Source organism: Numida meleagris, chromosome 1 (assembly GCF_002078875.1).
Source record: "Numida meleagris isolate 19003 breed g44 Domestic line chromosome 1, NumMel1.0, whole genome shotgun sequence".
NCBI classification, from domain to species: domain Eukaryota; kingdom Metazoa; phylum Chordata; class Aves; order Galliformes; family Numididae; genus Numida; species Numida meleagris.
This window is the reverse complement of record NC_034409.1, coordinates 11224739-11239925: the sequence shown is the minus strand read 5'-3', so window position 1 is coordinate 11239925 and position 15187 is coordinate 11224739. Positions and strand designations below refer to the sequence as shown.

Genomic DNA, 15187 nt, shown 5'->3' with positions numbered 1-15187 from the left:
ACTCAGCAATGAATGCCCAGCGTCCTGAGGTGCAGGCAGCAAACCTGTCTGCTGCTCTTTGCACTGTGGAGGTATTGCTTTGCTTTTTTAACCACATAAAAAGGCTGCAGAATTCAACAAGTGTTGCAGCTCCTTTCTGTCAGAGGCTCATATTCACAGCCAGAACTCTACAAATGTAAATCAACAGCATACAGAACTTTTAGAGTGAGATGACGAGGAAGAACTGCTTCTCAAAATCAAAAATAATTCTCTTTTTCTCTTATATCAGTTACACTGCCTAATCAGTTCTGAACTTCTCACTGTTTGTGATAATTCCCAAAGTGTTTTGGACATGACTGGCAAGAAAAGTCCTGAGAATAAGCTCTTCCTGGAAGCTGTTCAAAGTCTCTCACCCATACTTGGATGTGCCAGAAAACACCTACAACTTCTGGAGTTGTAACTAAGAGGAGCTATGAGAGGAAAATCCCAGATGAAACAGGCACTTTCTTTGAACTGAAAAATGTTGTTTCAGGAACACAGGAATGTTTTGGAGAAAATATGTAAGTTCAATGACATTTTCAACAGTTTTAAATAATATTTAATATTATTTATTTTTGTTTCAATTCAATTTCTTTTTTCCATTGTTTTCAAAACTGCATTTTTGTTCTGAAATTTCAATTAATTTTTCAAAGTTTGATTTAAACAGTGTCATTGTATGCTGCATTTACAATGACAATGTGAACCTTGAAGCCAAAAAAATGAGTCATTTTGATGAAGTTTAGAACTTTCTAAAATGAAATATCTTTGGATTTTTCTTCCCTATAAATTTACTCCACCAGGTTTTAAGAGAAATATGAAAATGTCAGTCTTTCATTGGAACAAAAATTGCTAATAATGCTCTTAATGGGCACAGAAAGCAGGCTGATATCTGCCCACCCACAGGTGGGAGCCCATTCCATTACACAGAGCACTGTGTCCCAGCCTTAGGTAGATGGAATGGAGGTACTTCCCTGGATGCAGGGCTGTCCAATACACCAGTATCCATTGCACGTTCTTGTCAGTCACAGCATATCTGTAATCAGAAGGAGATTTAATATAATTTAAGGTAATGAAAGGATACAGAAACTTCTTTGGCAACTAGTGAAATCAGGAAAGCTGAAGGGAGGTGAGGTTCATTTATAATTTATGGCAGGAAGCTTCATCCACAGGAGAATGGCATGGAGCTGTGTCAGGGGAGATTCAGGTTGGGTATCAGTAGAAGGTTCTTCACCAGAGGGCGGTGAGCATGGAACAGGCTGCCCAGGGCAGTGGGCACGGCCCCGAGCTGTTAGAGTTCAAGGAGTGTTTGGACACCGCTCTCAGACATAGGGTCTGATTTTTTGGTCGTCCTGTGTGGAGCCAAGAATTGGACTCAGTGATCTTTATGGGTTCCTTCCAACTCAAGATATTCTATGATTCTACGATTTACATGCTATAGAGCTTTAGAAGAAAATTCTGCTCTGTGGTACATGTACCGTGTTATTCTCAAAGCTGGCCTCTAAGTTTTATAAACCATATGGACTGAGCACAAGGAGTAGGCACAGAGAAGTACTTTTGGGACGGGAGTTCGGCGCACAGAAAGATATGGATTATGTAGGAGGTTTCTTACGATAAAAGAGGGGCACAGACAGTCCGAAGCACCATGTCATGGGAACAACCCTGACTGCCACAGGTAGTGCACATCATACAGGCATGAGGTGCCCAAGAACAGTGCAACTGCAGGACATATAGTCTGCTGCATAGACTGATGAGGAATGCTGTACTACAACTTCTCTGAACCAGTTTTAGCCAGAGAAGGCATTTCTCAGGTTCTGTGTTGATGCATTACCTTTCGACAGTGCATGCAATAAAATGCCTGCTCAGCTCCACCCTGCAGGAGGTGGCATTTCAGTCAAGTGGTCCCTGTGGCATACTAAGCCTCATGGCTTATAAAGTGCTCTGGAATCCCTCCAGGGGAGGAAGTGGATATTTAAATGTAAAATGGTTATCTTTTTCCCCATCTTCACTGCTGTATCTCATGCAAGCCCTTAGAAACAAAAATAATTACATAAATTTTGATTAAAACAATGTCTAAACTTCTAAAATGTTTGTCCTGTAGCTGGTCATTTTAAGTAAAAAAAAAAAAAAACAGACGTTATGTTCTCTCAACATAAAATGAACTCTCTTCACAGTTCTTATAGTCTCTGCCCGAAAGGGTTCTGCTAATCTTAAAATAAAGCACATTGGGGATCCATAAAACTTCAAGGTATGTAATATGTTTCAGAAATACTGTTCACAAGCTCTGTTGTTTTGTTTTTTTTAAAGCAATATTTGTAAGCACAGGGTCATTCTGTCCATGCACATCACCCCTATCTCCCTCTGGCACTTGCTGCAAAATTGAAGGGAAGAATCCAAAAACCTGGGCAAAGAACAAGCGTGAGCCCAGGACTGAATTCTACCATGAGCTCAACAGCACAGAAATATTGCAGTTCCTTTTGCTTCTATTCCTGCTGCTCAGTGACAGGCTATGTCATGTGTTTCAAGACTAACAGCAGAAGGAAGCTTTATCTGCTGGTTTTGGTGAAAATTCCCAACAAAATATAGCAGCAACTCTGCAGGTACAATTCATTGTTATGCTGTAAAAGTGTGCAGACTATAAAGACGACTGTCTAATAGTTGTATTATGGGAAAATGTTGGCAAATGGAAAGCATTCCATTCCAAGATTGGTCCAACAGAAATGCTCTGTTACTGCATAGTGAGGGTTCCCCTGTGCTTTGAGGTGTGCAGCAGATACAGACCCTCTGTAAGTGTGAAACCACTGCTACCGTGTTCATTTTGAAATAAACTCCCTGAGAATGATTTCTGCCCCGTTTGATGCGCTGCTGGAGAAAGCCCTGAAGAGGCTAAGGAGGAGGCCAGTCCTCTCTTGACCTCAGTGCTGAGGTTTTATTCTCTGCTGCTTTTGGTCCTGTGAAAGGCATCACACTGAGGCATGGTCTTAGGAAAGTTCAGCCTTGTCTCCTGATGACCCTCTGTATGAACCCTCATGGGTGGAAACTGGTGCTGAAACTGTTGCTTTCATGGGGAAGTTTCTTAGCAGTGCATGGAGAGCAGTGAGCTCTACTGGAGCTGTCAAACCACACTTTCAACTTCTGCAGTAAGAGCTCTCTGGCAAGAGTGGGACTACTACTAGCCTCCAAAGGCCACGGCCTCATAGCAACAGTGCTGTCTGTACAGCCTCCATCACAGCCAGAGCACTGGTGGCCTCCATAACACACATACAATCCCTGAATGCCAGAACAGCAAGCAGCAATTAGCAAAGCATTCTGTGTATTTAAAGATACAATCCTTTTTCTATTAAATTACTGTTGAATCCAGTACTGCGTTTTGAATTGTTACAGAAATAACCATTACGGGAAAAGTAGTCATTTCTTCCTGGAAGTTTAATCAGCTCAGGCATAATTACAGTACGTCTGCTGTTACCAGATTATTCACTAATACACACATGCATGCACACGGTCTGATAAAACAGGCTCATGCTGGCATTTCTGAGATGCTGACAGCCAGGCAGTACGTGCAGGCTGAGGCACGAGGCGTGCTCTTCCCCTGACTGTATTGTTCTAACTCTGCCTTACTACCAAGGACAGAGAATGCAGCAGGTCAAACCCACAGGTCATTTGGAAAGAAATTCCTGCAGCAGTGCTGAACTGACCACTGTGTATCATTCTGTATTGCTCAAAATGGTGCTTTACTTCAAGCCCTTGTATGTGGAGTACTATCTTATGAATTTCATCCCTGTATACATCACCCTACAGCCACTTCTCTGTGGTTGATTTGCAGTTAGTAGACAGTTGCTTTTTATTATTTATACTACATATTTTTGTTAGCAGATGCCAAAGGATGGTTGCTGGTGGTTCTGTTTCTTGGTTGAATAGTGGGAGTTGGAAGGGGCCTCTGGGATCATCTTCTCCAACCCCCTGCTAAAGCAGGTTCCCTACGGCAGGTTGCAAGTGTTCTAATGTTATATTGAGCTTATATACTTCAGTGATTGCATTACATGCCATAAACAAACAACTACCTACAGATCAACAACAGTATTTGTAGGGGCCCTTGGATATTCTGTATTTAATTTTGAATACCTTTGAGATAATATCTTGCATTACATCTTAGGCTTCCCAAAGCTAATGCTGAATTTGAACAAAAAAATAATTTGAGAGAAAAAGTTAAGCACCACAGATGTGTAGCAACCATTCCCTCTAACTCATTTCTGAATAGTACCTCCACTTAGGAGCTGAGGTATGCCGGGTTAGGCTCAACAGAATGCTAAAGGAGTGACTAGAGAACTGCAGACCTCTCATCAATCTGCAGTGCTTATTTTCCCACTGAAACAATGCTCCAGTTTCTACATATGCTCATAACTTAAAATAGGCTCAGAAATGGTAAAATGCTTCAAGTCCCATGAAGAATATATCCTCAGGTGTGTTCAGATCATCTGAGCATTTCTGTTTACAAAGCAGACAGCAGCACTGGTTAATAAAATACAAATCAGTATTGCCTTTCCCCTTGATAAATGTAAAAAGACAAAGAACGTTTTGTAGGATCACCATAATCACAAGTTTATTACTTATGGAAAATAAGTGCTTGGCTTATGCTTGGCACTGATCCCTTTTGAAGGTGATAAAGGGTAAAGCTACTTAAGGGATTGATCTAGTAGGCAGAAAATCAGCTCTTGCCTGCATGCCAGGAGAAGTTCTGCTAGCAAAATTCTGTGCATCCTTGTTGGAGGCAATGATTCTGAATTAAAGCTGCATAAATAATAGAAGATTCATTGTGGGGTAAATCAGAATGTTTTGCTTGACTTCAGAATAAAAATAAAGGATTAAAATCTTCACTTATGGGTTACTTAACCTTTCACCTAAACCCTTTTTCTCTAATTGTTGTGAATTTAAAATTGAAAAATATTATTAAAAAAAATATATTTCATAAGCATAAACATAAAAAAGGCATTTCCTCCTTCAGCATTTTTTATTTTTCATTGTTTAAATAGAATCTTTACTGAACTACTCAAGGTAGTACTGAATTCATTATTTGGAGGAAGAAGAACATTGTCATCTACCCTTATGGCTGGCAAAAAGCTAACATTGGGAGAGAATCTGAGGGGATCACAGTGCTTTTTGTTTGTGTTCCTTACGCTTTTTATAGACCTATGATTGCTTAAACTGGCTCAGTTCAGCTGGGTTATGACTGGATGGCACAGTGTGGGTGCTGAGCCCATCCTGACTCTCACTCGTGACCGTATCGCTGTCACAAGGCATTTCTACGATGACCATCATTAGTTGTCATTGGCCGTGCTTGACTGATTTTCAAATGGCAAATGTAGGCAGTTCAAGTGGGCACTGAAGGGAGGCTAATAACTTGGGTCAGGGGCACAATATTTTAAGCCTGAGTATATGAGCAATTCCAACCAGATTTGTCTATAGGAACACAAGAGCTGTCCCTAGTCATATTAGGTCTTTTCTGGCTGTAGAACAAGAAGGACGTATTGCTTTCATTTATGCATGTTTTGTTGCTTTCCAGCAATTTATAGAGCTGTAGAAGAAAATGAAACAGGCTGGTTTTTGTACTTTGCCAAATGCACCTTTAATTTCCAAAATGTTAGTATTCCATGTTCAGAATTAGTACTTTTCACAGCCTAGTGAATTATGCTTTGATGCATATCCTGATAACTATCCCACATATCATCTCTTTATGTCCCATTATTCTTAATTACTGTTTTATTTGGCTCACTAAATAAATATTCAATATTATTGTGATTTTATAAGCCAATTAATTTTACACATTACTACCAAAACTTTTTTTAAAATCAAACCATCTATGTTTTGAACTTTAAACATTTCTGTTATAAGTTAACCTTTCAGCTGCTAGAACAGTTTTGCTGCTTTACTCTGAATGAATACTCTAATTTTGACACTGTTCTCTGATAATGGACCATGCAAGTGCAGCACTGGAGACGTGAAGAACTAGAAATGCCAAGGTGCCATGCATAAACTTGCTGCTTTCTGATGCCTTGGTCTAAAATCAATAATTCCTATGTGTTCTGTCAGCACTGCAAGATATCTGCGTCATCTGATGCTGAATTTGGATAGCAAAATTATCCATTTTAATCTGGGGCCATGGAGGGTCCTACCCTTTCTGTTTAAATGCTTTTCCCTGGAGTGAGCAGCCTGACTAACATGGCAGGGGAACGTATTTGTTGTTTCTGTTTCTGCGCTCTGAGTGCATTTCTGGTGCCTGCATGTCAGGCCACTATATGAGCATCTGCACCATGATAGATGAACAAAAATGTTAAGATAATAGAGACGTCATTCAATGTCGCGTGGCACATTCTCTGCTATCTGGCTCTACGTTTTGGACTTTTCTAATAAAATTCAATTAGAAACAAAGGCTATGCCTTCATTTATACCTGAACTTGAGCAATAAAATGAATCTCACATGTGATACAGCAAGCTGGATTTTTAAAGCTCAGCTTATGAAACAGAAAACAGATGAGTTTTTAACACAAAAGAGTTAACATTGGTTCATGTCCTGTGCAACAGAGGAAAAAAAATCAATTCTTTTTCCAGACCAATTAAGTTCCTAAGATATCTTAAAAATTGCTTAATATTTAATGATATTAGCATTTCATTTATTGAATATTTATCACAATATTCCTTTTTGTACACTAATAGCATTTAATAGTCATTAAATAACTACATAACAATGATTTGTACAGCTCGTAAGTAGAGATACTTTCTTCAATAGCCTGGGCTATCTCCTGGAAGGAGTGAGCTGTGGGATTCAGTGCATTATTGTTCCCAGAGCAGAGACACACTGTAAAAAGTGCCATTTATTGCTGCAAGAAATCTTGTTGATCAAATGTAGAAAGCAGGTTTCATTAAAGCCAGAAATTAAACTCCTAACTGCAGGCCTGGGTAGCCTCATCTGTGAATTGTTATTGATCCTGGATACTCCATAACCATCCACATCTCTGGATAGCCTGTAACTTACAAGTCATTTTTAGTTACTGGGATCTAAAGCTGCTCTGCAAGTAAATTAACTGAGAGCTATTGGTCTGGTTTATCAATTATTTCTCACCTGAAAAGCGCAGGCATCATTTCTGGATAAATCCATGGCCAGCTCAAGGTATTTTGTTCTCCCTGTGGACAGGGAGATTGAGGGGAGCTGTCAGGGAGGGGAGCATTTGGAGGAGGAAACCCCGTGATCCTCAGGAGATCTTTGCCTTTTTGCCAGTGGAGCTGGGGACCCTGAAGAGTGCAACCCACAGAAAGTGGTTTCCTTTTCACCGTTACTTATTGTAAATATCTTAGTAATTGTACGTGGATTTATCAACCCTTGAGGCAGCTGACTGGTGACAGCCATGGGAAGGGTTGCCTCCCACCAGATCAGGCTGCCCAGGGCTCCATCCAACCTGGCCTTGCTCAGTGGCTGCAGCAGTACAGAGCACAGTGCTACTACAAAAAATAAGAAGTGAGGACCGGCTCAAAGAATTGGTCAGTTTGAGCTGTGGAAACGTTTTCAGCTTGTGCCTACCAGAAGGTTTTCCAACAGGCTATTGTCATGAAATGTGAATTAGTATGTTTGTTTCTATAATATTTGCAAAGCATCCCACAGCTTTCTGTTTTGTTGACCTGCCAATTCCAGCATCCAAAGGAAATCTAGAATAATTGTATAAATAGAAAATGAGTTCAGAATAGTATGATGTTTTCACTGAATTTCTACTTAGTAATTAATTGATGCTTTTTGTAACAGACTTTATATATTTTGATATCCCCCTCTGTTATCAATCATAGGCTTATAAATTTCTTTAATATGAGACAATCGGGTCTGTATTTGACTGGGTGATATCAGTTCTTAACAGGCCCATAATTCCCTATGGTGTGATGGAAGTTGTCTGTATCTTTGACTCAAAATTAGTAATGTGTTTGCACTTACGCGTTTAAGTAGAGCCATAAGACCAATAATATCTTCATATTCAGATTAAAAACAAAGCTCCAGTAGGAATTTCAGCAGATGATGACTGAATGACAAGGTATCTGATTGATACCTAGTGAGCCTAACCATGGTATGTCCAATTAACAGCTCGTCTCTTAACTTCTTATAATCTAATTCTTTATACTTTCTCTATTCTGTTAGCAAAAGAATTTAGAGAGGATATTCTGCATGAATGGTCAGACATAATAGCAATAACTATCTTCCAATTAAAAAGTCTGTAACTAACTGAATTTGACAGATAACAATCAAGCTCTTGTCTAGTAATTTTTTTCCTTTGTGGTCTTTGGACATGTTTGATTTACAGTAAATCCATGAAAGTTGCAAAGTACCAGGTGGAATAAATTATTCAAAACCAAGAACAAGTTAATCAAATATTACATTCTGAAGGCTAAACAAAATTACCAATATGCACCTGTGTGCCTCTAACGGCATGTCTACAAGGAAATGCTACTGCAAACACAGTAAGAATTATACATTAGACCGCAATCATTATTCCATGTTATCTACTCAACCATTCCATTCAACCTTGGAGCTATATGCAGGAAAACAGAACAGTGTATATGAGCCCTGCTTGTGATTTTGGTCACTGCTTCTAATGCTCTTCCAGAAGTGGGGCAGAGCAGCCACAATGTTGAATAGATGACACGGATAGAAGCAACTGAAATCATTACAGACAGCAAGAAGGGTATGTCCTGGCATTATGTGGCTGCAATGCTGATGTGTTACATAATGAATCACTGTCATGCACAAATACATTTGTCTGAAGTGGCATTGACTCAAGAAGTCTAATACTAATTCCAAACAAAGTTCAGAAAATATTGAAGTTTAAAATTTGAATATTTTGTCTTTTTATTTTCTTATTTGCTTTCAAAATGTTGGGGGTTTTTTTGTTTTTTTTCCAAAATAAGGAAGGATTTCTTTTTTTCAAGGATAAAAAAAATTACAGATTTATGACTCCAAAATGATATGAAATGTTTGGAAAAAGAATGGTACCAGCCTAAGCTATTCTTCCTCATGTTGAGCCACTGAACCATAAAATCCATTATTTCCTAGTGCTACAATGGGGGACAGGGAAAAGAAAAAGTAATAATTTTTAAGCTCCCTTAGTGTGTGTAATGTCTTGAAATTCAGGTACTAGCAAGTAAATGAATCATGTCTTTTGCAACTTCTTTACATCCTCCTGCCAGAGTGCTTGATAAAGCACCAATAAACATAATTGCTTTTGCATATCACTGATACAAGGAGTGAAAAATATGTGCCCAAGTATGTCTCCCATTTCCCAGAGAGTTACTTATGCCCCCTTCGTCGTTCTCTGTGCGATGCAGTCTGGAGCTCTATCTTGGAATTCACAGCAAGTCTCATCTGAGTGCTGAACATTGATAGGATTTATTGCCATTTTTATAGATACGGTACATAAATATAAACTGAGAAAGTGTCATAAAATATAAAACCAATCAGTAGGTGCTGATTAAGGAGAATTATTACATAAGCTTTAAATACTTTTCCATTTAAAGTTTAGCTTTTCTGGTTTATTAGGAAATGCTTGATATAGGCAAGGTATGACACGGCAAATATGTAATGGAGGATGGAGAGTGGGGCACTAAAAGAAATAAGTGGTCAAGTGGATTGTGTCTTGTGAGTGATCTTACCTCACCAGCCCTGAGGGCTCATCTGCAGTGTTCTGCAGGTCCCCCAGAGGAGCAATATCCACTCATATTGAAAGCAGATGGCAAAAATGCTACATGCAATCCAAGGATTTGTGGAGATAGAAACAAATCCTTTGAAAGGCCTTTACACGAGACCATTGTTCACAAGAAGCAAAGAATCAAAAGAGGAATATTTGATTTGACCTACTGTGCTGCAAATGGCATTTTTATTGTAGTGAGGCTCTTTGGCCAGGCTCATTATATATATTCACTGTCAGCAGACAAGAAGCTCAGCTCCGATTAATTTTACTCCGATTTCATAGAACTGCTTCACTGTGACATCCTGCAAGATATCTGGGGCTGAAAGGTAAAGCAGGACCTGACAAAGTGTAGATCATGGAGACATTCAGAAGGCAGAATGGAAGATGCTTTTGAACACATCAGGCTTTGTGCCCAAGGCCAACCAGAATCCTACCTGGGTGAATCCTACTAACATATAGATATATTTTACAGCTATTTTTATCCACTGCAAAATCTTATCTTATTGAAAATACTGTCTTCAAAGTCGAAGAATTTAGGGAAGAGATTTTGCTACCTAGACTGTCTCATTTTCAGTGCTGAACTCCTGGTTTGTGTCTTCACCTGCTAAAACCATGCGAACCAAGGCAGGATGTCTGTGAATCAGTATGAGAAGCAGGATTGGGGTACAGAATATTCACACAAGAAATTCCAGTTCCATGAGCTTTGTTTGAATGAGTTGAACCGCTGCAGAATGTGTGCTGCCTTTGCAGTCAATTGCAGAACAGTTGATGACTGTGTAGCCAGAAAGTCTGTATTTCTGCAGCTGAAGCTGTAAGCCACGGCTGTTGCATGCAGTGGTTTTGCTGCATTAGGAGCTGCACACTCAGCTATAAATGTAACCTAATTGCTGTTGGACAGAATTGTTAAATACATAGCAAGTTCATTTCCTGCAGAACCGTGTAATTGCCATGTACAGTTTCACACTTACAGGGTCAAATTTTACTGTGTTAAAATTACACAGTTCCAAAGCTATTGGCTTTCCTCTAACACAGCAATTTGGCTGCAGCAGAGGATAACATAATCGGAAACACTCTACTGCAGCACTGCCTCAACCGCAGTATTTCTCGATTACTGGTCAGTATAAATCTACAGTTGAGGACTTGATCCAAAACCATGTTTCTGTCATTGATTCCAATAAGCACTGACTCAGGACCTTAAAAAGAAGTCTGTGGTGAAAAACCAAACAGCAGAGCATATGTCCTACATAATGCAGCTGACTATTTCTATGCTCAGCAGCCGATAGTGAAGGGCTGCAATATTGATTTGCGTTACTGTACTTTATAGGTAGTATGTTACAAGATTAATTTTGTGCTACTCAGCATCTGCTTTCTCCTTGGGAAGTTTTGTAAAGAATTCTGCTGACTATAAAGAATTGGCTTTTTTTTTTTTTTTTTGCACACCAGCAAAACATATCCTTTATACCCTGCCATTCCAAAGTACAGCATGACAGATACTGTTAAGATGATTATACATATAGGTATTTCTGTGCTCACAGGCTAGCGGCTAACATCTTATTAGTAGAGGTCAGCATCCTGGTCCAGTCCTTTTCCTCTCACTTACTTCCAGCCAGCATTTAGATAGATTATTATTTTCCTAGGATCGCCTTTGGCTCCTGTTCAAAAGATGATATAAAACTATATCCTTTTATAGATGACTGTTATTTACCCAAGCTTTTAAATAGGAAATAACAGGAACTGGCTGTGGGTAGCATGAGTGGAGATTCATTTAAATAAAGAAAGGTAAAAGTAGTTCAATAAGTAAAAAATGTGTGAAATTACCACAGATAAAATTTACCCAGATGGAATCTGTTGTTTTAGGTGTTTCTGTATCAGTGAAGTGATATCTAGTAGCAGTACCAAATATCACTGAATCAATATAGGCAAGATTTTGAGTTCCTCTGATTTGACCATGCTTCTCTCTGGGGTTCATTTGGGAGCAGGAGGTACGTGATGAATGGAAGGTGATGTGCTGAGTCCTTACACGGCTTAACACCAGCCACAGCAATGGGCAGGAATCACCTCAAAGAAGAGAAGTATGTACTAAATAGTATTATTTCAAAGCATGTCATAAATCCTTTTCCTTTTCATCAAAGGGAAGGAGCTGTGACCCCATTTGTTTCTGAACAGAACAGTTTTGTACTGACTTTGAATGAAACTACGCTTCATTGTGCTGCATTGTTCTGAATGCTTTTGTTCCTGCACTATGCAGCAGGATGTCTTCATCCTTCAACGTACTCACTGAATTAAAAGCAACAAAGATGTGAACAGTACATGCTCAGCGAAAATAAGGTGAGGAAATGGAAGCATGGACATTCCTTGAAGTTCAGCCTAGGTTCTGCTTCAGATTCTGGCTTTTCAACCAAACCTGAATCTGTTTCCCATGAAGGTCCTTCTACAGTTATTTCCTCTAACTTGTTTTGAAATTGCTGTTTTTTTTAAGACAACAAAAGCCCTGTTTTATACTCTATGGAGAGCCATGTAGTGGTAGGGCTGAGAGAAGGGCAGAACTGTGGTGCTAAAGTTTACAAAGGCTAACTAGACCACATTTGTACATAAACTGAGATTTCTGCAGGAGAAGCATGCTGATTTAGGCCCAGCAAGGGTCCACCCCTTCTAGCTTGGAAAGTGCCCAACGGCTAGGACTGGATGACAAATTTTAAGGTGAGTTTTCTTTAGGAATCTGGAAGCATGCTTAATTCAGGTAAAACAGAATAACTGCTCTTCTCCTTCAAGAATCCATGTCCTTCTCATAGCATATGCTGCTCACCATGGCACAGAGGACAATTCAATAAAGTTAGTAGTGTGTGAAATAAATTGTCAGGGCTCTTATCTCAAATGACCAAAATGTACACATAAGTAATCCTTCAACCCTAGACATTGTAAATAAAAGAGGTCAAGAAGCCTTGGTGAAAGATCTGTGGCATTGTGCTATGATCTAGGTAAAGGCTGCTGTAAATCATTTTGTCCAACAATCACTCCCAAATAGAAATGGTTTAAAATCACTTAGACAAGAGTAACCTTGGGAAAGCAGTCTGCAAACAACTGTGGTAAGTCTTAGGAGAGGAGTACAATGTGTTTATCACCACACCATAAATGAACATGAACACAGTACTGCAGAGATAAATAGAAATAAATAGACCATAAATTTGATTCCACCCTCAGCTAACAAGACCTTTAGTTCCTACCAAAGCAACATCCTGTACAATTGGTCATTTCTGCCTTCTCTCCACATTGCCATTCCATAAGCTTAAAAACTGGGGGAAAAACGGTTCAATTCCCCTATTTTTTCTGAGTTTCCTTGTAGAATCTCCTTGTAGACACCTAAACTTCCAAACCACGATGGTAAATAGATTCATGTTACCATGTCTGAACTAGCCTCTGGAAGGCCCTTCTGGAGGGCAATTCACCTGACAAATGTAGCTGAGCTGACCGTGTTCTTGGTGAACACTTCGAATATGGATCAGATTTTCCTCCACATCAAGACTTCTACTTTAAGGTGTCTATAATGTCAGTGTCTACATGTGAACTAGCCATGTAATGTTCAATGAAGTCAATACATCCAGTGGAGCCACAAGAGAGATTCTGATCACCCCACAAGAGACATCTCTTGGTCAGACACCTAAATAGTTTTGTAAGCCTTACTGACTGTAATGGAAAATTTGAGAATGCACGGGTACATTTAAAGTGAAATTTAGATGCCTCAAACTGTGTACCTGCTGTTTTCTGTGATGTCCTATATTCTCCAGAATATCCGTATCTGAATGACAGGAGGACATGAAGTTTACAGAAGACTGGTGTCCTTCTGGAGATTCTGTAAGAAATGATGTGGATTACCCCTGTGCACCTCAGATATCAGGAGATCCCCAAATGTTTAGGCAACTGTTGCTGCAGTGTTTGTCCCCCTAAATGTAGACACCTGAGTTCATATGAACATAAACTGAATCCAACACCCAATTCCTTGTATTAGGACAAATCAACCCCACCGATTATATACTTGTTCTTTTCTGTTAGTGACATCTACACTCCTTATATTGTGACAAATTTATGTGCTATTTTGTGGGGTTAACACCCTACTTTTGTACATCTTCCTGTCTTAAAATTGTTGAAGCCTTTCAGCAGGCATAGAGAATTAAATTTTTCGGAGTCAGAGCCCAGGGTTGCTGCATTCTTCTCTGTCATTTATCATCAACAGCATGATATGCATTGCTCTTAATTTCAGATTTTTGTAAACTGATCTAGAAGGCTTAGAGTTATTCCAGGCTCTGCTAGAAGTCATTTAAAAGGAAAATGATCTTTCCTAATCCATGTGTCGGGGAATTATCTCTAGATCTACCTGAGTCTGTGATGGGGGGCAGCAGGCCCACAGGCCCACCAGCCCGGAAAAGAAGGGAAGGAAAAAAAAGGTGTCAGTGGTTTATGGGCCAGTCCGGCCCTGTCCTGTGATTAATGAGGCAGGGGACCCATGGGCCTACGCCCCAGGAAAGGGGAAAAGGGGGAAGGGTAGGGAGATAGTAGATGGGTCTAGAAAAAAAAAAAAAAAAGAGCAGGAGCAACGATCTGAGGAGGTACGTTAATTTAATAAATATGGTATCAAAATCAAACAAAATGAGAGAGACTCCAAAACTGAAGGCTTTACTCTGAAGCTGCAGGTGGAAAATGGCAGGGGAGCAAGCACTTGCGGGCAGCGGAAAAAGAGAGGGTCTCCTGACCTGCGAGGAGCTCCAACTTTTCCCTCTGAGTGCAAAGTCCTCTGGGGTATGCAGCTTCTCTCCCATGCTCCGAGAACCAGGCACCCAGAAACCGGCAGTCCACAGAACTGGAGCATTAACTCTTTAGCCGCCGGTGCTTTACATGATGTTATGATGTGGAATACAAACAACAAAAATATCACAAAACCACAATAACATGCTGAGTATCTGCTGAATATCACCCAGGTACAAATCTCCTGGAGACGTGGGGAACAAATACACAGTAAACAAAACAAAAAAAACAGCGGCACCAATCTGAGGAGGAACAACCAATTTTACTAAATATATCAAAATGAGGCTAGTAGAATTATATTAGAGAGTTTACAGGCTGAAAATCTTACACAGTAAACTGCAGGAGGACCACGTGCTTTCCCCGCCGGGCAGGAAGGAACAGACCCCCGCGTCTCCACGCGGCTTCACCCCCTCCCCTCCAACGCAAAGACCCCTGGGGAGTGCACCTCCTCCCCTCCCCCTCAGAGGGCCACACCAAAAAAGGTAGTCTGCAGTAACCAGGGAATTAACTCTTTAACTGCCCGTACCTTACATGATGTAATGATGTGGAATACCGACAACAAAAATCACAAAACCATAACATTTGGGTTTCTTATTGTTGGTTTTCTGAAAGCATGCTTTTTTGATAGTTCCCAGATCTATTCTGGTTCA

General features: G+C 39.9%; 1 long non-coding RNA gene across 1 annotated transcript; it reads right to left on the bottom strand.

The window, feature by feature from the left end:
• LOC110392586 lies at nt 659–14903 on the bottom strand. The gene is made up of 3 exons (XR_002434495.1): nt 14866–14903; nt 13490–13587; nt 659–1051 (listed from the first exon to the last, which is right to left on the bottom strand). It is a non-coding gene; the product is annotated as an uncharacterized LOC110392586 (long non-coding RNA).